The sequence below is a fragment of the Canis aureus genome, chromosome 2 (assembly GCF_053574225.1).
Source record: "Canis aureus isolate CA01 chromosome 2, VMU_Caureus_v.1.0, whole genome shotgun sequence".
Lineage (NCBI taxonomy): Eukaryota > Metazoa > Chordata > Mammalia > Carnivora > Canidae > Canis > Canis aureus.
In genome coordinates, this window is record NC_135612.1 from 65,327,405 (window position 1) to 65,346,675 (window position 19,271).

The 19,271-nt window shown below is 45.4% G+C and overlaps 1 long non-coding RNA gene and 1 pseudogene across 1 annotated transcript; one reads left to right on the top strand and one right to left on the bottom strand.

Moving 5' to 3' along the window:
• Positions 1-179: 179 nt before the first annotated feature.
• Positions 180-18,820, bottom strand: LOC144300872 (uncharacterized). The gene is made up of 4 exons (XR_013367620.1): positions 18,518-18,820; positions 15,463-15,564; positions 4,636-9,148; positions 180-2,776 (listed from the first exon to the last, which is right to left on the bottom strand). It is a non-coding gene; the product is annotated as an uncharacterized LOC144300872 (long non-coding RNA).
• On the top strand, positions 16,454-17,175 carry LOC144300863 (mRNA turnover protein 4 homolog pseudogene; annotated as a pseudogene).
• Positions 18,821-19,271: the final 451 nt, after the last annotated feature.

Genomic DNA, 19,271 nt, shown 5'->3' on the forward strand with positions numbered 1-19,271 from the left:
GAAAACTATCCTTAAAGATAAATCTTTTTTTTTTTTTAACATTTAGGAATTTGTTTTCTTTAGGATAAATTCCTAGAAAGTAAACTGAAAGGTCCAAGATTTGGCTTTTGAAAGATACTTTTTATTACTGAAAAATTCAAATATTTGTAAGTAAAGAGATGACTGTAACAAATGTCTAAGTATCCTTCACCCACATTAAACAACCATCAACTTGTGGCCAATCTCATTTGATCTATACAGTTTCCCAATTATCCTCCTCTCAGATTGTTTAGAAGTAAATCACAGATATACATCATTTCACTCATAAGTATTTCAACACATATATCTAAAAAGATAGGGCAAGAGTACGCTCATTTTTAAAGCTCTTGGAACAGATTGCCAAACTGCCTGCCAAAAAAATTTTGCAACAATTTCCATTCCTACCAATAGTATTGAAACATGGCCATTTTTCCTCATTTCTGTCAATTCTGGGTATACCAGTTCAGTGTTTGGTTAAGGGTGGGTGGGGGATAGGAATCAAACGCACAAAAGTAAAGCAGATAATTCAAGAGAGATGATTGAGTATGGGGAACCAGTTACAAAGATATTGGAAAAGCTAAAAGGGCAAACAAGGCACAGTGAGCCCAGGAGCCAGGATGCAGAGTGAGATCTGGGACCCTGAAGGGAGGAACCCCTGAGGAGAACTAGAGTCAGTGGCTACTGGGAATGCCACCAGACACAGAGTGAGGGAACAGGGTCCTGGCTGCACTGCCCTATCCAACAGAAGCCAGTGGGTAAGGGAGTCTGGGAAATTAGTTTGCTTAGCCCCCCCTTCACCCCTTCACCCCCCCCATACCAAGCAGCATGAGAGAGGATGGTGATAGGTCTGAGAGCCAACAGACCCATGACCAGAACTCTGAGCATTGCTACTTTAGTTTAGCTTTGTTAATTAAAATAAGCTATTTATGGGCAAAAAATATCTGCAATTATGAGGGAAGGCATGAGTCTGACAAGTATAAAGTGTTAACTATAGAGCAAGAAAGACATGCTATTGGAGAGAATGTAAATTGTATAACCCATTTTGAGGGGAATTTGTCAATATTTCTCAGAATTTTAAATCACAAGCTCTTTAGCCTAATGATTTCCCTTTCAGAGATTTATGCTGCATATACTTGCACAAACCAAAGATACGTGTGTGAGGATATTTGTTACAGCATTGTTTTATAAGAGCAAAACACTGGAAACAATCTTCGTATCCATAGGCACTGGTTAAAGATATTGATGAGTTAGTTGGAATGATTTCTAAGAGATGCAGCTAAAGAAAGATTTTTTAAAAAAACAGCTTGCATATCATATTTCTGTGTGTTTATAAATTAAATGTGTGTAAAATATTTCTCAAATTATATACAATTTTTTCTCAAGTCATTAGTGGCAGCTGTTGCCTTTGGGGAAAGGAAGCAGGCAATTAGAATAGGAGAGAGATCTAGTTACCTTTTGTACATTTAAAATGTTTTCACTATGCATTATATTAATCTAAATCATAAGAAATTGCTGACATTCTCATTTTTGACCCACAAAACAGCAATTTCAAATGGTCTACAGTACTATTCTTTATCAATAAAAGAAGTAATTAACTTCTAAAAGATCAAGAAGAGCTGTGACATTGGAATGTGAATTTGGTTGACATTTTCAGTAGGATAAGAAGGTGACAGGTGAGATATTACCCCATCCACTGTCAGGATGATTCCTTATTTCCTCAGTAATTAAGTTAAAAATCCATGTGACATCCCATGAGCTTGATTCTTTCAGAAGAGTATACAAGAATGGCTTCTTGATTCTCCAGACTATATGGACTTTTAAATCTGCTTAAAATGAAGGACAGTTGACCACTGCCCTGGGGGCCAGTTGGTTAAGTGGGTGCCTCGGCTCAGGTTCCAGGATCCTGGGCTGAAATACTACGCATTCAGGCTCCCTGCTCAGTGGGGAGTCTGCTTCTTTCTCTTCCTCTGTACCCACCTTCCCCATCCCACACCTCTGCCGCCCGCGTACTCATGTGCACATGTTCTCTCTTAAACATTTTTTAATGGACAGTTGAGAGGCAAGCTGGAGCTGTGCATGCTCTCCTGTCAGCTCTACATGCTGCCAAAGGCACAAAACAAATCCAACTAGGAAGTCAATCATCCCTCTGCTACTGTTTGAGGATATTGGTAGCTCTCTGTTCCCAGAGCTTAAGTACAATTTTCCTCAGTTAGATGAAAAGAAACTTAGGCAATCTTGATGGCTTCTGATGAAAATAGCCTGAAGCTCTTCACATTCCAGAGCCTCACAGGGACTTGGAGAGTCTCTCAGATGACGGAAGTTGTTCTGATTCACCAGGAGCACTTCACAGGGGAGGGTGTTGCAGTCAGAACAGCTAACTTCCATGGCGGTAACATTAACATTGGGAAAAACAGGGGACATCGGTTCAGCAAGAAGAGCCTTACACACATTATCTAAAATCTCCCTCAGGAAGGTGCAATGTCTTGTGGCAATTTTACAGCGGAGAAAAGTGAGGCTTCAGTAAGTCCAATAACCTGGAACCTAGATCTGTCTTACTTCAAAGCTCATTCTCCCAGTTGTCACTCTGGACATGACAAGAGTTGGGATGTCAGTTGGTGACGATGGTGCCAGCTGGAAGAGGTGGTGCTGGGCAGGTATTGTTTGCTGGGCATGGGCTGTTCAGAGATGAAAAGGTGGTGGGCAGCACATCTGGTCAAGTCATTCCCTTGCTTCAAACTCCTCAATGGTTCCCAATTGCCTTGAGAATACAATCCAAATTTAGCACAGCATGCAGGAGTGTTAGGCTCCATCTGCCTTGCCAGTCTCCCCTCTCCCCATGACCTTCAGCTCTTGCTAGATGCCCAACAGAATCCAAGCACTTTCCCTTTCCAGGGTGCCCTGTGCCTCGCAAGCCAACTGCTTTTGCTTACTGCGCATGCTTGTTTCTGCCTGGAGTGCCCTTCCCCCACACTGCACCTGCGACCAAGAGTCCTTTTCTAATGCTCCCTCCTGGCCTCCACTCCATTCCCATCCCCAACCAAGTAGAGACTCCTTTTCTTGTCTTCTTTGGCTCCTGATGCTTCCCTCAAGTCTGGCATCCTTCCCTTTCTCTCTCCTTACTTCTCTTCTTTCCTACTTTCCATCTTTTATTCCTTCTTTCTTTCTTTTTTTAATTTTTAAAAATTTTTTTCCCTTCTTTCTTTCAACACTTGTTCATTGAGCAGCCACTCTATACCAGTTATTAAATTGTATTTGGGAGATGAAAGTTGAATAAGAAAAGATTCTTTTCTTCCTAGACCTGTTGGTCCAGGGAAAAGAAAGGGCAAGGTGAGAGATGGTGAGGAATAAGGGATAGAGACAGAAGAATATGGATAGAGATGGAATGAGATGGACCATGTCCAGGTGAGAGATAACAAGGGGCTGGAAAAAGGCATTGATAGGAAAGAAGATTAAGCTTTGATTTTAAAAAGAAAAGACAGAAGGCAAGGAGAATCAGGAGAATGAAGCTTCTGAGAGCAGAGGCTAGAGGACCAACACTGTTAAATACACTAGGAAGAGAAAGATAAGAGCGACTGCAGATTGGAAGTAAGTCATGGGCGTCTCTAAGAAAGAGCAGTAATGACTGAAGTTGGTAGATGGATTGCCATGGGTTGTGAAATGAAGTGAAGATGAAGAAATGGATTCTTCTGCGTACAAATCTGGATGAGGGAGAAGAGTGGAAAGTTACCTAGAAGGACAACTCCTTCTGAGTCCACTGGAGTGGACCACTCCAGGTCAGTGGAATTTTCTGGTATGAAATTAGTTTTGAAAAAGAGCTGGTAGAGAAGGAGAAGCAGAGGGAGAAACTGATCATACTTCAGAAGAGCAAAGATCACTGATCACTGATGGATCCCAGACATAGAGGGACCAGGGCCAAGTACCTTCTACACGCTTTGCCAGGTTATCTGCCCAGACCCCCAAATCCCACTGCTATGCTGGGAACTCTATATTTTCTGTGCCAGGCACATTGTCCAGCACATGGTTGTACTCAGTCAATGCTTGCTGAGTGAATGAATGACTGAGTGGATGGCTGAATGGGTAGTCACACTATAAGATCAGAGTAGAAGAAAAGATGCTTCTTTCTGCAACTCACATAAGAAGGCTAAGGTTCAAACATGAACTCATCCAACAGAAGTCCAGACACCTTGAGCAAGATAACAGTCTACAGTGAGGAAATCTTCAAGATTTCCTTTATGTACACACATCTATAAACAAAACCCCCAACCGTACCAATCTGGTTGAAGACCTCTGATGAGTGTTATTGGATTAGAATCAGAGAGGCTGGAAACCAATAGTCTTTGTGTTTAGATGAATTGAACATTTCAGTAGCACTGATTTTTTTTAAAGATTTTATTTATTTATTCATGAGAGACAGAGAGAGAGAGAGAGGCAGAGACACAGGCAGAGGGAGAAGCAGGCTCCATGCAGGGAGCCTGACATGGGACTCAATCCTGGGTCTCCAGAATCAGGCCCTGGGCCAAAAGTGGTGCTACCCAGGCTGCCCCAGCACTGATTTTTATTAGCTCATTTAATTTGGCTTGGAAGAGGGTATGGTGATTATGCTGTTTCACTTTTTACCTTGGGAGTGGTGGAGGTTGGGGGAGTCAGTTTTTTTCTCAAGGCATCTTTAGGTTTTCAGTTGAATTTCTCTCCCAGAACAACTAAAGGTTTGGTCACTTGCAAAGATTGCTGAGGAAGGGGTTTTTGTTCCACGTGATCCAGGTCTTAAGACTGTGGCCTCCATAGCTCATGCTTCCTATCTGGGAATAGACTACTTTGAGCCCACAATTGGCCACATCAACCAAGAAAGTCACATTTACAGTAATTGGCTGAGAACAGGCTGAAAGACAAAATAAGAAATGTGGTCATTTGGGAAGAGAGTGAGAAAGGAACGAGAAAAGCAAAAAGCTGGTATTTCTTTTGAGAAGTAACATGAAGGAGCAAATTGCACTCACTCCTTGGGTCCCAGCTTCATGTTTCCTATTGGTGTGGGCAAAGCCCCTATGAACCTCATCTATAAAGCAGATATTCATTCAATTAAAATTGTCCCCTGCAGTATGCCATACACTGAGCGAGGCACTTAGAGAACATCAATGAACAATAATAATACCCCTTCTTCTGAATATTTTTTTAATTTTTTTAAGATTTTATTTATTTATTCATAATAGACATACAGAGAGAGAGAGGCAGAGACACAGGCAGAGGGGGAATCAGGCTCCAGGCTGGGAGCCCAACACAGGACTCGATCCCAGGACTCCAGGATCGTGCCCTGGGCCAAAGGCAGGAGCTGAACCGCTGAGCCACCCAGGGATCCCCTTCTGAATATTTTAAGTAAATGAAATAGTGTCTATAAAATTACCTGGTGACAATTTATGAAAGGTGCTGAATTAGAGGTAATTCTCTTTATATTTCAAATATGGTGCTTCTCATATGTGGAATATAATGACACAAGAGGGACGCCTGGGTGGCTCAGAGTTTGAGCATCTGCCTTCGGCTCAGGGCATGATCCCAGGGTCCAGGACTGAGTGAGGAGCCTGATTCTCCCTCTGCCTATGTCTCTGCTTCTCTCTCTGTGTCTCTCATGAATAAATAAATAGAATCTTAAAAAAAAAAACAATGGCACAAGAATGTGCCAGAGAAGGGGGGTTGACAGAATCATTAATGTCATGTCAGCTGGGCTGTGAGTTCCACGAAACTAGGGATCATGTCTACTGTATTCACCTCTCTGAATCACTAGCACAGTCCTTGACACATACATATCAGGTAATTAACAAGAAATCATTCTCAAGTGATTATTGCCAACTGAGTTACCAAATATCTCCGAAGTTTGTGTTCTTCAGCTATAAATACCCCATAACCCTTCTGACAACTGGAGATAATGCAAGATACTGGATATAATGCCTGTTTCATAGAGGTACTCAGGAAAGCCAACCCATTCCTGGGGGTCACTTCTTATTTGTAGACTCAGCCCAGTTGAGTTTACTCACTTGGTAGTCATGAGTGGGACAGTCTTCAGAGCTCCTCGAGTGGGACAGTCTTCAGAGCTCCTCAAGGGACTCCTGACATGTATAAAGGAAGAATTAGGCACAGTGATGTGACAGGAGGTACCTAGAGACACTCACTCAATAAAAGATAGGGCTGGGGCTGCAGGAAGGGATGCAGGAAGCCAATGCCCTCAAGGTATGTCTGGTATAATTAGGGAGATCAGCTTCTCACCAGTGTAACAATTAAATTCATTTTGGCTGACTAAATGTCTGGAGCTAAGGGGGAAGAGTGTGAACAGGAATGGAGGAAGAAGCAGTGTGGAGAAGTGGGGACTTCAGCGGGGCCCTGAGAGGGACGTGGGGAGGAGCTGGGGAAAGATTTATAATCAGAGAGCACACCTTGAGCAAGACCTCAGAGATGACAGTGAGTGTGGTCAATCCAGGGTTCAAGAGGACAGCAGACTGGGAAAGGGACAAGGCTAACTGACCTACACCAAGTCCCCACACATGCCTGCCAGGGCTCTCCACCCTAGCTTATTTCACCCTTCCCATAAACTTACAGTACAGATTCATATTGTTGACAAGTGGGACTCTGTGGTAAACACCAAAGCTGGTATTTGAACCAGGTCAGTCTAACAACAAAGCTTCTGTGCCTTTCACTCTACCCACAAGTCTTCCTGGAGGGACCAAGTGAGGCCACCTCGCAAGATGATGAATCTCTCACTGGAAGTATCAGGTTCTACTCCTGAATAAAAGAGTGAACTGGGCAAGTGATGTAGCCTCCATCCCTCTTCCCTTCTGTCATATGAGGTGGTAGTGGTTCCTGTTTTGTAAATGGGAACAGCAATTCCTGCCATACACCTGTCTCAGATCAGCCCACAGGATTTCCTCTGTGAGGTCCTCACCCCAGGGTATGGGCTGAGGGTGTGCCAGAGTCACTTTACTCTTGGAAAAGTAAAGCGGGGCAAATCATGCATAGATTTTTAAGGCTTCCACCCAGTGACACACTCGTTTCCGCTTCTTGGGCCAATGCAAATCCAATGGCCACACCAAAACTTAAGAACCAGGAAAAGGCTTTCTTAGCGTGTATCTGGGTGAGAGAAAACTGGAAAGAGTAATGACTACCAGAGGTAACTCACACCTGAATCACTACAAATGTTTTGCAAGAGCTTTTGACACATCTGAGTGCTTTCTATCTTTCAAACTCAGGATGAAGAATGTAGATGTGATTCTAGGCAATGAGAGGTCCTTTAAGATTTCCAAGGAGGGAAGGGTAGAAGTGCTAAAGTTTCATAAGTCAATGAAAACTACAGTCAGGGTGGTGTTAGAGATCCGTGGTGATGGAATGCAGGTTACGTTTGCAGTGGGAGAGCCTGGAAAGATGGGAGCCGTGGAAAAGATGCTAGAATAGTCCAGGTCTAACCTAGACTTAGAATGGTGGCAATGGGAAGATAAGGCAAATCCAGAGATATTTTCATGAAATAAACACTAATCGAGTACCTACTCTGTGCCAAGCACTGTGCTAGGCACCAGAGGACAGGGATGGGTAAGAATGATCTGACTATGGAGGCCCTTCCAGTCCTGGTGGATGAGACAGACATGAACAACTCTTCCTCATAGGAAACACACAGAATTAATAAACTCTGAGCTTGGATGTGGCCACTGGACTTGCTTTGACCAAAGAAGTAGAAATGAGCATGTCACTGCGCATCCTCTGATCTCACCCTTGCACCTGCCTCACAGTAGGATTCAACACATAGCTGTATCCCTTAAAAAGTAAACCTGAAACATGTCATTAATGAGGAGTCTACATTTTACTAAAGATGTCATGAAGAGTCTGAAAAGAGTGATCCATCCCATGCCACACAGCAGAATGTATTCCAATCCCCACCCAATGATGTTCTTCTTCCCCTAGCTTGTACTTTGGCCACAGTGGCCTTACTTCTTTGTTCCAGGGCACCAAGCCCTCCCCTCTCCCATACTCCTCAAGCTGTTCCTTCTCTTTTCCAAAGCGATTTAATTTTCTCCCTGAACCTCTCAGAGTTTGCAGTCTGGCACACACCTGCACGTTCCAGGCAGGTGTTCAGCCCTCCTTAGAATTCACCTTCTGAAGAGGAAACAGATGGTGGAAATCATCACTGGCTTTCTGTCTTCCCAGTTGCCTTCCCTGACCCTTTTCATGGCTAGGATGACAGTGGTTTCAGCCAATCTGTTACCTAATCCTCTCTCAGAGGGCTCTGAGAGGACAAAGCAGGTCATTCACTGGAGCCTGGCCTCATCTCACTCCTCATCAGGCACCCTCCCCTCTTCCTGTTGGCTCTGCCCTGCCATTGAGAGTTCTCCCTGCTGTGTGCCTCCCCAGGGGTCCACAGGCCTCCTCAAGGAACTTGGGGGTTTGTGACTTTCTCCGCTTCTGCACACCAGTGATAGAATTCCAAGGGGCTTGGAGAAGGGGATGGAAGCTCCTATTTGAGAATTGTACTGACCTTTCTCCCCACCAAGTGTTCTTTTAAAAACTCAACTCATGATGCTATAACTAGATAGGTAGAATTAATGTTCCAAATAAAAATTAAATGATGATTATTTGTAAATGCTCTTTCTGGCAACACTAAAGCAACCATTAAGTATTTGTTGATATCTTAAAATATATAAACAAAATAATGCTGAATGAGTGAGATAACATTCTAATGAACAGTGTCCATTCACTAAGTGTTGTTGAGATCCATTTTGTACCATTTGTTCCAGATGCTAAACTGCTGGCTGGACTCTGCCTTACCCCCAGCACCCCCTGGGGAAGGAGAAGGTCCACATGTGTAATGCCTTGAATAGGGCTTCTGTCCTCACTTCAGTCAGGCCTTCTAGAGTCTCTCTAAGCCCTAAAGAAGGGCCTATGACAAAGCCCTTCCCATCAGAAGAAGGCAAGTGTGAGCAAGGTTTTGTCTCTCCTGGTCCCAGATGGGGTCAAAGCTCAGGTTAGAACAGGGCAGTGGTGATAGAGAGGGGTACATAGGACAGACACACAGCACTGGTGACAGCTCCTCCCCTCAGACGACAAATAAAATTAATGAAACTTGAAGCAAGTCCACCAACCTCAGTATGTCCTTTTCCTGGAAAACAAACAAAAACCAAATAGCTGTAAAGCAGGAGAAAATGCACTGGCTGCACAAGTTCTTGCACCAAGCTTTCTTGTTGGGGAGGCCGTCCTGGCTGAGTACTCTGTTTCTGTTACAAAACAGAGAGGATTATAAACACCCACTCCTGCTGCTAGGGATGGCAAATGAAGTAGGAGAGCTGGGACTCTGGCCCAAGGAGAACATAACAGGACTCGGGACATCTCAAACCTTCAGTCAGCTGCTCAAAGCTGTGGAGGTTGGCTGTGCTTTGCAGACCAACTGCTAAGGGGATATGATGGAGCCAAAGTCACTGCCCTACTCTATTAACCATGTTCTTTATTTTCTCTATTTTCTGATGCTTTGACATTTCAAGGCCTTGCTGACCCAAGAGATATTCCCCCTCCCACGGCTAGACAATTTCTAGAAACGTTAAAGGACCCACCAGCAAATGCTCCTTTCATAAGCAAACCAACCAACCCAAAGCCCACAACCCAAACATCTCCCCTGTCAGTTTCTCCAAAGGCTATTACACTGTAGGCTGATATACCCATGTGCAGATCACCCCAGGCCAGGCACCAGACAACTCAGGACAAACAGCCCCTATACCCCAGAGCCTGCCAAAATTACTCAGACTAGCCAAGTCTAGGTCTGCTTAACCTGCCTTGCCCATTGCTTCTGCAGAAACCACAATACAGACTCTTGCCGTGTGTTCTTTCACTCTGCCTCCTAACCCACCCTGGTGCTTCCCTGAGTGGCCTCAAATGGTGCAATGTGCTCCCCCTTTCTTGGGAACAGTGAGTAACAAACTATTTTTTCAATGGTGGTCATCTTCTGGTCTGTAGGCCTCACCATACCCAAATAAAAATGAAACCTACATTTTAATACACCTGTCTCGGGCCGAGGGCTGGAAGTGCCATGGGTAATATTTGAATGTTGTTTAGCTCTACCTTGTATGGGGACAAAGGATCTTCGACTACTTCCAGTCTTTGGGTGTCCTGAAACTTCTGTCTGTCTGGGATTAATACAATGAAGGCAAGGCCTGGGACAGAGAGGTGAGTCACTGACAATTTGATAGGTCTCAAAACAGAATTAACGCTAGTAAGGGTTTCTCATGTACCGATGTTTTGCAGTGCAGCCTGTCATAATCCAAGGCTATAAGGTATATTCTTTCCATAAAGTACCACAGCCTTCTTCAAGGTGTCTATAACACAGGTCAAGAAGCATAACGTCTGTGTCAGAAAACCCACTGTTCCCCCCAACACCACCCACTACCCACCTGCCATGTTTCTCTATTTTCTGATACCAATATTTCTGGTACCAAATGTGGGGATTCTGCTCACCAAGCAACTGTGCCACACCAGCTGGTTGCCCTATAACTTCACTCAACTCTGAGACTACTGAGATAGCATCTGATTCCACAGGTAAGGGCTCAGTTCCACAAGACTGCCCCTACCCCCTTCATGCCAATCACAAGTAGTAGGTCCCAGGGTACTCACAACTTCTGTCCCATTTGGCTACAAATCAGAGATTCCCCAATCTTGGGTTCCTTTTATTTGCTAGACCAGATCATAGAACTCAGAGAAACAGTTTGCTAGTTTCTTAAAGGATATGATAAAGGACCCAGATGAAACACCAGATGAAGAAATTTCACAAAGTATGAAGTGTGGGAGGGCCTCAAGCACAAGAGCTTCTGTCCCCTGGAGCTGAGGTGTGTTGCCCTCTTGGAAGTGCTCAAACCCATATCTTTGAGATGTTTATGGAGGCTTCATCATGGGGGCATAATTCACCGTCAACTCCACTTCAACCCTTTCCCCTCACCAGAGAATGGAGGTGGTGCTTCTTTTTTTTTTAATTTTTTTTTAAATTTATTTATGATAGTCACACACAGAGAGAGAGAGAGAGAGAGAGAGAGGCAGAGACACAGGCAGAGGGAGAAGCAGGCTCCACGCACTGGGAGCCCGACGTGGGATTCGATCCCAGGTCTCCAGGATCACGCCCTGGGCCAAAGGCAGGCGCCAAACCGCTGTGCCACCCAGGGATCCAGAGGTGGGGCTTCTAATCATGGTTTGGTCTTTTTGGTGACCAGCCCCATCCAGGAGCCCACCAAGAGTCACCTCATTAGAACCCAAAACAGTCCTGTCACCCAGGAATTTTCAAGGGGTTTAGGAACTCTGTGTCAGGAACTGGGTCAAAGACAGAGGAACAGAAGATGTTCCTCATACTCTTAACCCTTGTGAAATTACAAGGGTCTCAAGAGTTCTGTGCCAGGAACTGGGACAAAGAAAAATTTATATATTTTCTATCATCTCCTAAGGTCCAACTTATGAAATTGGAATCCTTGTGAATAAATGTGTCTGAAAATAGATTACATACATCTCTGCTTTCTTAAGTTAATTCAAAGGAGGCATGGCAGGCCATAAAACAGGCAACCAAAACAAGAATATTTAAGTTCTTTGTGAAGGCTGAAGCATGTACTCACCTTCAGCAGGACATCTGAATTTTAGTGTTCAGATAATACCTATTTCAATGGTTGAAGCGACATTTGTTTCATTTTTTGTCTAGCTTTCTGGAAAGCTAAAGTAATACTAATTTCTATTAGTATACTTGAGAGTAGATGTCTTTACTAATTTTTTGCTATTCTCATTTACAGAAGGAGCAGACAAAGTTTAAAGAAGCTAAGTGCCCTAAGATTGATGGCTTGAAAATAATGGAACTGGGCTCTGAAACTAGATCTGTCAGGCTCCTGAAACCCAATTTCTTAACCTCACTCATGTCTGGACTGAACAGCTAACATTGTCAGGTTAGTGGCTTGTGGTGACTAGTGTATTACTACATTTTATCTAGAGCAAGGCTCATCAGTAATGCTGCTGGAATGATGTGAAATGCCACAAAGTTTGCAGGGTAGCAGAGAATCGAGCTCCGGCTGGCAGATCCTACAACACACTTCTGATGCAGTACAACACGACCCATTGCTCATTTAGGGAGGGTTTACTCTACAGACATTTCAGAACATGAATCTCAGGGGTCTCAGAGGTTCCAAACTCTGAGACTACTTTATGCTGCTCTGTGTTGGTTTGTTTTATTTTCCCAAATGTCATGAATATCATTTTTTTCACCAGTGCCTCCTAACTAAGAGCTTGTCTCAGTAAGAGTCTAGGATCTGCCCTGGTTGCAGTTTTGAAGTCTGATGATGTGGAGCTGTGTGAGTCTTTGCCTCAGCACTTGTACCTTCAACAAAGTATTTCTGAATGATTGATCTTGGACTCCGTTCTGTATCCACACAACTAGTAAGACCTCCCCACTTTAAAAAAACAAAACAAAACATTTTTTGATTGATTTGAGAGGGAGTGGCAGGCAGAGGGAGAGGTAGAGAGAGAAAGAATCTCAAGCAGACTCCCCACTGAATGCAGAGCCCTACTCAGAGCTCAATCACAGGACCCTGAGATTATGACCTGAGCTGAAATCAAGAGTCAGATACTTAACTGACTGAGTCACCCGGGCACACCATGACCTTCTCACTTTTTAGTTGTACTGATATTTGGTTGTTGGACTAGAAGGCCAGGTTCTATTCCCAGCTGCTACTGATGAGCTGTGTGACCCTGGGAAAGTTATTTAACCTCTGCGCACTTCATTTTAGTCAACTCACCTAGAAACAATTCATTGAGGTCCTACCAAGTACCAGGCCCTGGACTAGGTTACATAGGGTACATGTTAAAACTACAGGTTTTAGAGACAGATTTGGATTCACATTCCAGCCCGTCACCCTTCTAATTGTGTGGCCTTGGGCCAGCCACTTCACTTATCCAATATGAGCCAGCAACCTGGGACTGCATGCTTTCTCCCTCATCCCACAAGAATGGAGTACGCATACATCATGCACCACGTCTTCAGCCTTGGGTAAGGCATCAACAACATAGCAAACCCAGACACAGAAGAGTGCTTACCACACGCAGACACCCTTACAAGCCATTGGCATACATTAGCCCAGTCAATCCTCCATACAAGAGCCAACCACTCTCATTATCCCTGTTCTGCAGTTAGGTTTTAGGGCGTAGAGAGATTAAATAACTGACCTAAGGTCACACAGCTACTAAGTGGCAGAGCTGGATTCAAATCCAGTAGTCTGGTTCCAGAGTCACTGCCCATCATGCTGCACAAGTTCTGGCTTACTGTGACCTCTTGGAACTTCCACAACAGATTCCTGTCTGGTTTTTGTCATTACTCTTGTTGCCTTCCATGGTCTTTCCATGGGATAATAAGCCCACATGCTGTTCCCCACATTGAGGGAAGGAAGGAGCAGTTTAGCACCGCCTCTGGCAGTCCCTACCACCCTCTTGGCAGGGTTGGTTTCTTCTGAGGCCCCTATCCTTGGCTTATTGGTGGCCACCTACTCCCTATGTCTACTATGTATATCTGTGTCCCAGTCTCATCTTCTTCTTCTTTTTTTTTTTTTAATGAATTTTATTTTCAAGTAATCTCTACACCCAACACAGGGCTCAAACCTACAACCCTGAGATCAAGAGTCACAGCTCCATGGACTGAGCCAACCATGCACCCCATAGTCTCCTCTTCTTATAAAGAGGACACTCATATTGGATCAGGGCCCACCCATATCACCTCATTTTCATTAAAACACCATTTTCAAGATCCCACCTAAACACAGTCACATTTTCAGGTACTGAGGGATTAAGGTGTCAAGATATAAAATGCGGGAGGGGGGAGCAGGACACAATATAGCCCATCACACATGGTCACACAGACTCAGCAGAATAGAAGGTGCAAAATAAAAACAGAATTTTTTTCTCTTTCCTATGGCTTCCCCACAGGGAACCACTTTGAACAGTTTCTCCCACTCAACTGTGTGAACTCATCTTGAAAACATTGTTCCAAGCTCTTTATAACTCCTCTGCTGACCCTGACCCCCCTCCAGATCAGTTGAGCAGTGGTCCCCTCACACCCCTCAGTGCCCCTCCATCTTTGTTATGCTGCCACCAAAGGCAGCTGCCTACCGGCTCCCAGTTCCCTAAGAGCAGAGAAAAGCCTGTTTTACCCCTGTAGCCACCTAACGCCTAGATCATAGTAGGTGCTCATTTGTTTTGTGAAGAGCTGACTGACTCCTTACAGTCCTGTGAGTCTCAGTTGGGGATAGTGGTTTTTTACCTGTGTTTCTGTGGGCCTGAATGTAGCACCTGACAGGGGTCAGGGATTCAAGAAAAGGATTACAGAATAGAATAAGTTGCCAGCAACCCGGGTCAATCCTGATGAGCTAACTCTGCTTGTTTCTACAGCTGGCTCCTCTGCCCCTTGAGAGAGTCAGAGAAGAAGAGGGAGGGAGAAAGGGAAGGGAAAGGGTAAGGAGGAGCGTAGGCAGGGAAAAGAGACACAGGTGAGAAAGGGGGGGGGGGGGAATAGAGACTGGAGAAGATAAGGAGAGAAGTTGGAGGAGAGAAGGAGAAAGAGAAACAGGGGAGGGAGAAGAAGGGGGAAAGGGAGTGAGGGAGGGGAGAGAGCTAAAGTTGCAAAGAAGGCAGGTGAGGGGTAACAGGTGGCCCGATGGCAGATGACAGAGGCACTTGTACCTGCCCTATGATTCAGCAATCACACTACTGGTATTTACCCAAAGAATACAAAAACAGTAGTTCAAAGGGATACATGCACCCCAATGCTTATAGCAGCATTGCCTACAATAGCCAAGATATGGAAGCAGCCCAAGTGCCTATCAACTGATGAATGGATAAAGAAGTGGTGTATGTGTGTGATGGCATAATATTCAGCCATAAAAAGGAATGAAATCTTGCCATTTGCAATATGACATGGATGGAGCTAGAGAGTATTATGCTAAGCGAAATAAGTCCGTCAGAGAAAAATAAATACCATACCATTTCACCCATATGTGGAATTTAAGAAAGAAAACAAATGAACAAAGGAGGATAAAGAGAGAGAGAGAGAGACCAAGAAAGAGACTTTTAACTATAGAGAACAGATTCTTGGTTACCAGAAGGGAGATAGGTGCAGAGATGGGTGAAACAAGTGGTGGAGATAAAGGTTAGCACCGCGTGATGTATGGAAGTGTTGGATCACTATATGGTATACCTGAAACTAATATAACACTGTATGTTAACTAACTGGAATTAAAATAAAAACTTGAACAAAAACCAAAGCCAACATGAGGCCAAACATTCTAAAAATAACGATCTCTTTCACTATAGCCTGGAGACTCTAGGGAGTCCCTGGGACCCTTCCAGGAGTTCACAAAGTCAGAACTATTGTCCCAATATATTAAGATATTATTTGCCTTTTTCACTCACTTCCTGAGGAAGGGACAGTGGAAGTTTCCAGAGCTTATAGGAATATCAGGACATATGGAATGCAGCAGCAAATAGGAGAAACCAGCTGGCTTCCATTAAGATCTGCAAAAATATAAAACAATGCCACCCTTCTAGTTATTTTTTTTGGAAACTATAGTTATTTTTCATAAATATGTTTCTGTTATATCATGGGTTATTACTGTCTTTAAATATTGGTTTTAAATTTTCTTGGTTTTAATTTCTAATATAGTAAATATTAATAGTTATTACTACAGAAATAAAAGTTTTCGGGGTTCTCAATAATTTTCAAGGGTGCTAAGGGGAGGGACACCTGGGTGGTTCAGCGGTTGAACATCTGCCTTCAGCCCAGGGTGTGATCCTGGGGTCCCGGGATTGAGTCCCACATCAGGCTCCCTGCATGGATCCTGCTTCTCCCTCTGCCTGTGTCTCTGCCTCTCTCTTTGTGTTTCTCATAAATAAATAAATTAAATCTTTAAAAAAAAAAAAAAAAAAAAGGGCAGCCCGGTTGCTCAGCAGTTTAGCGCCACCTTCAGCCTGGGGTATGATCTGGAGACCCAGAATCGAGTCCCATGTCGGGCTCCCTGAATGGAGCCTGCTTCTCCCTCTGCCTGTGTCTCTGCCTCTCTCTCTGTGTGTCTCTCATGAATAAATAAATAAAATCTTTAAAAAAAAAAAAAAGAGTACTATGAGGTCTGGAGGACAGAATATTTGAGACTACTATGCCTTGTCGTCAAGAGGGCACGGTCACATTCCTCCCAGAAAGACCTGGTAAAGACTGGATGGACCTGATTTGACCAGCAGGGTTGGAGTCCAGGCTCAGGGGAGTGGGTGACGAGTGGGGAGGGAAGGCAGGAGCATCTTTCCAGCCAAAGAAAGCCCTCGACACACAAAGAAGAGTGAGCTGGCTGACATGATAGTTTTAGGGAGCACATTCTCAGCCCCCAGAAGAGTCTGGAGGGCGCGTGTGCCTGCAGCGCGATGCCCAAATCCAAGCGCGACAAGAAAGTTTCCTTAAGCAAAACTGCCAAGAAAGGCTTAGAACTGAAACAGAACCTGATAGAAGAGCTTCAGAAATGTGTGGACACGTACAGGTACCTTTGCATCTTCTCCGTGGCCAACATGAGGAGCACCAAGCTGAAGGACATGCGGGAAGCACAGCCAGATGTTCTTTGGCAAAAACAAGGTGATGATGGTGGCCTTGGGTCGAAGCCCAGCTGATGGGCACAAAGACAACCTGCATCAGGTCAGCAAGAAGGTGAGGGGTGAGGTCGGTCTGCTTTTCACCAACCGCACCAAGGAGGAAGTGAATGAGTGGTCTACAAAATACACGGAGATGGACTTCGCTCGAGCCCGAAACAAAGCAACTTTCACCGTTGGACCCTGGACCCCGGGCCCCTGGAGCAGTTGCCCCACTCCATGGAGCCACAGCTGAGGCAGCTGGGTCTGCCCACTGCCCTCAAGAGAGGTGTGGTGACTCTGCTGTCTGACCCTGAGGTGTGCAAGGAGGGTGATGTGCTGACCCCAGAGCAGGCCCATGTGCTGAAGCTTTTCGGGTAGGAGATGGCTGAATTCAAAGTCACCATCAAATACCTGTGGGATGCACAGTCTGGAAGATTCCAGCAGATGGGAGGTGACTTGTCCGAGAGTGCCTCGGAGTCAGCGGGAGAATCTGAAGGGGAGGATGACAGCTGACAGGCACCTGGGGCCAGGACTGAGGGGCCGCCACTGCCCCAGGCAAACAGCAGGGAGGGCGAGGGACGGACTGCTTTTCTGTAAGGAATAAAGCTGTCTGCAGGGTGGCTCCTGTGGACAGCAAAGAGGACTTTTCCTAAAAAAAAAAAAAAAAAGAGTCTGGAGGGTGTGAGCAATGAGGACCCCTCCTAAATTCTTGACTTGCTGATTCAGTGACATAAGGAATTCTAGAGAAGGGAATCTGGATAGAAAGATGCAGAGTGGTTTTCTGCAGGTGGTGTTTGAGGCGTAGTGGGCTTCTGGTTACCAGCCACAATATGGGAAATCGGTTTCAAGTCCCTAAGCAAATCTAGGATAAATAAGAAGAAGCTTAACAGAATAGATCTTTTAAATAAGGATTTTTTTTTAAATTTTTATTTATGATAGTCACAGAGAGAGAGAGAGAGAGGCAGAGGGAGAAGCAGGCTCCACGCACCGGGACCCCGACATGGGACTCGATCCCGGGTCTCCAGGATCGCGCCCTGGGCCAAAGGCAGGCGCCAAACCGCTGCACCACCCAGGGATCCCAACAGAATAGATTTTAAAAGTTCTCATCACGAGAAAAAAAATTAGCTATATATGATGATAGATGTTAACTAGACGTGTGATCATTATCTGTAGTATGTCATGGTAACATACATATATGAAATCACTTTTCGTTCATCTGAAACTAATATAGCATTACATGTCAGTTATATTTCTATTTTAACAAGAAAATGCTTTATTAATGGCAACTTATAGTCCTTAAAAAAAAGGGGGGGGACACCTGGGTGGCTCAATGGTTGAGCGTCTGTCTGCCTTTGGCTCAGGTCCTCATCCCGGGTGCTGGGATAGAGTCCCAGCATCAGGCTCCCCAAAGGGTGCCTGCTTCTTCCTCTGCCTGGGTCTCTGACTCTCTCTGTGGCTCTCATGAATAAATATATAAAATCTTAAAAACAAACAAACAGGATAGCGATTCAGTCCCTTTGGAGGCAAAAGATCTGAGGGTAGGGTTGGAAGCCTGACTCCACCATTTGCTGACTCCAGTGGGTGGGCAATTCTTAGCGTCTCTGGTCCTCAGTTTCCCCACCTGTTGAGTGGGAACTTAAAACAGTCCCTACTAAGGGAGAAGAAATGTGTGGGAAATATCAGAAAGGGAGACAGAACGTAAAGACTGTTAACTCTGGGAAACGAACTAGGGGTGGTAGAAGGGGAGGAGGACGGGGGGTGGGAGTGAATGGGTGACGGGCACTGGGGGTTATTCTGTATGTTAGTAAATTGAACACCAATAAAAAATTAAAAAGAAAAAAAAAACAGTCCCTACTTTTTAGGGTCCTTGTGAGAATCCAATGGGCGAGCATGTATGTAAAAGACGCAACACGGTGGCCAATAAAATGCCTTTTTGATGGGGCGGGGGTGGGTTCCTCCTGGAGGCGGCCAACTGTCGGTCAGGAAACCCTTGTCATTCTCTCTAGATTCCCTTTCCTTCCCCACCAAGCGGGCGTAGTCACCCACTTGGCAACGGCGGGGCTTGCTGCCTCCCACGCCAGCCGCCGCGCACCTGGGGAAGAAGGGAAACGAGGCGGGGGGCAGGGGCCGAGCTCCGGCGGAGCCCGCGCCCCAGATCCGCCCGCCCCACCGCCCCACGTCGCCCCACCCACGCCGGCCAATCAGCGCGCGCGCCGGCCTCACCTGCCACCTGGCTCGCACCTGCACCTGCGGGCCTGGGCGGGGCGGGCGGGGCCTCGCGCTCTTCCCGCGCCGGGTGAACCTGGCCCGCCCGCCCCTCGCGTCCCCTCGGTGCCAGCCTGTCCACCGCCTCTTTTCCTTACAAGGCGGGTTCCTCAATTCCTGCGGGCGGGGTAGGGGACCGGAGGGGAGAGGCAGCGAGCCACCCACAGGTAGGGCTTTCCTTGCGAGGTTGGCTTTGCGCTAGCTTTTTTTTTTTTTTTTTCTCCTTTTCTTTTTTCCCTTAAAATCCAAACTGGCTTTTTTCTCTTCGCTGGCATAGATTTTCACGGGGAGGCGACTTCACAGGAGAGGAAATCAGCTGGTTCAATGAGAGGACAGTGGGAAGA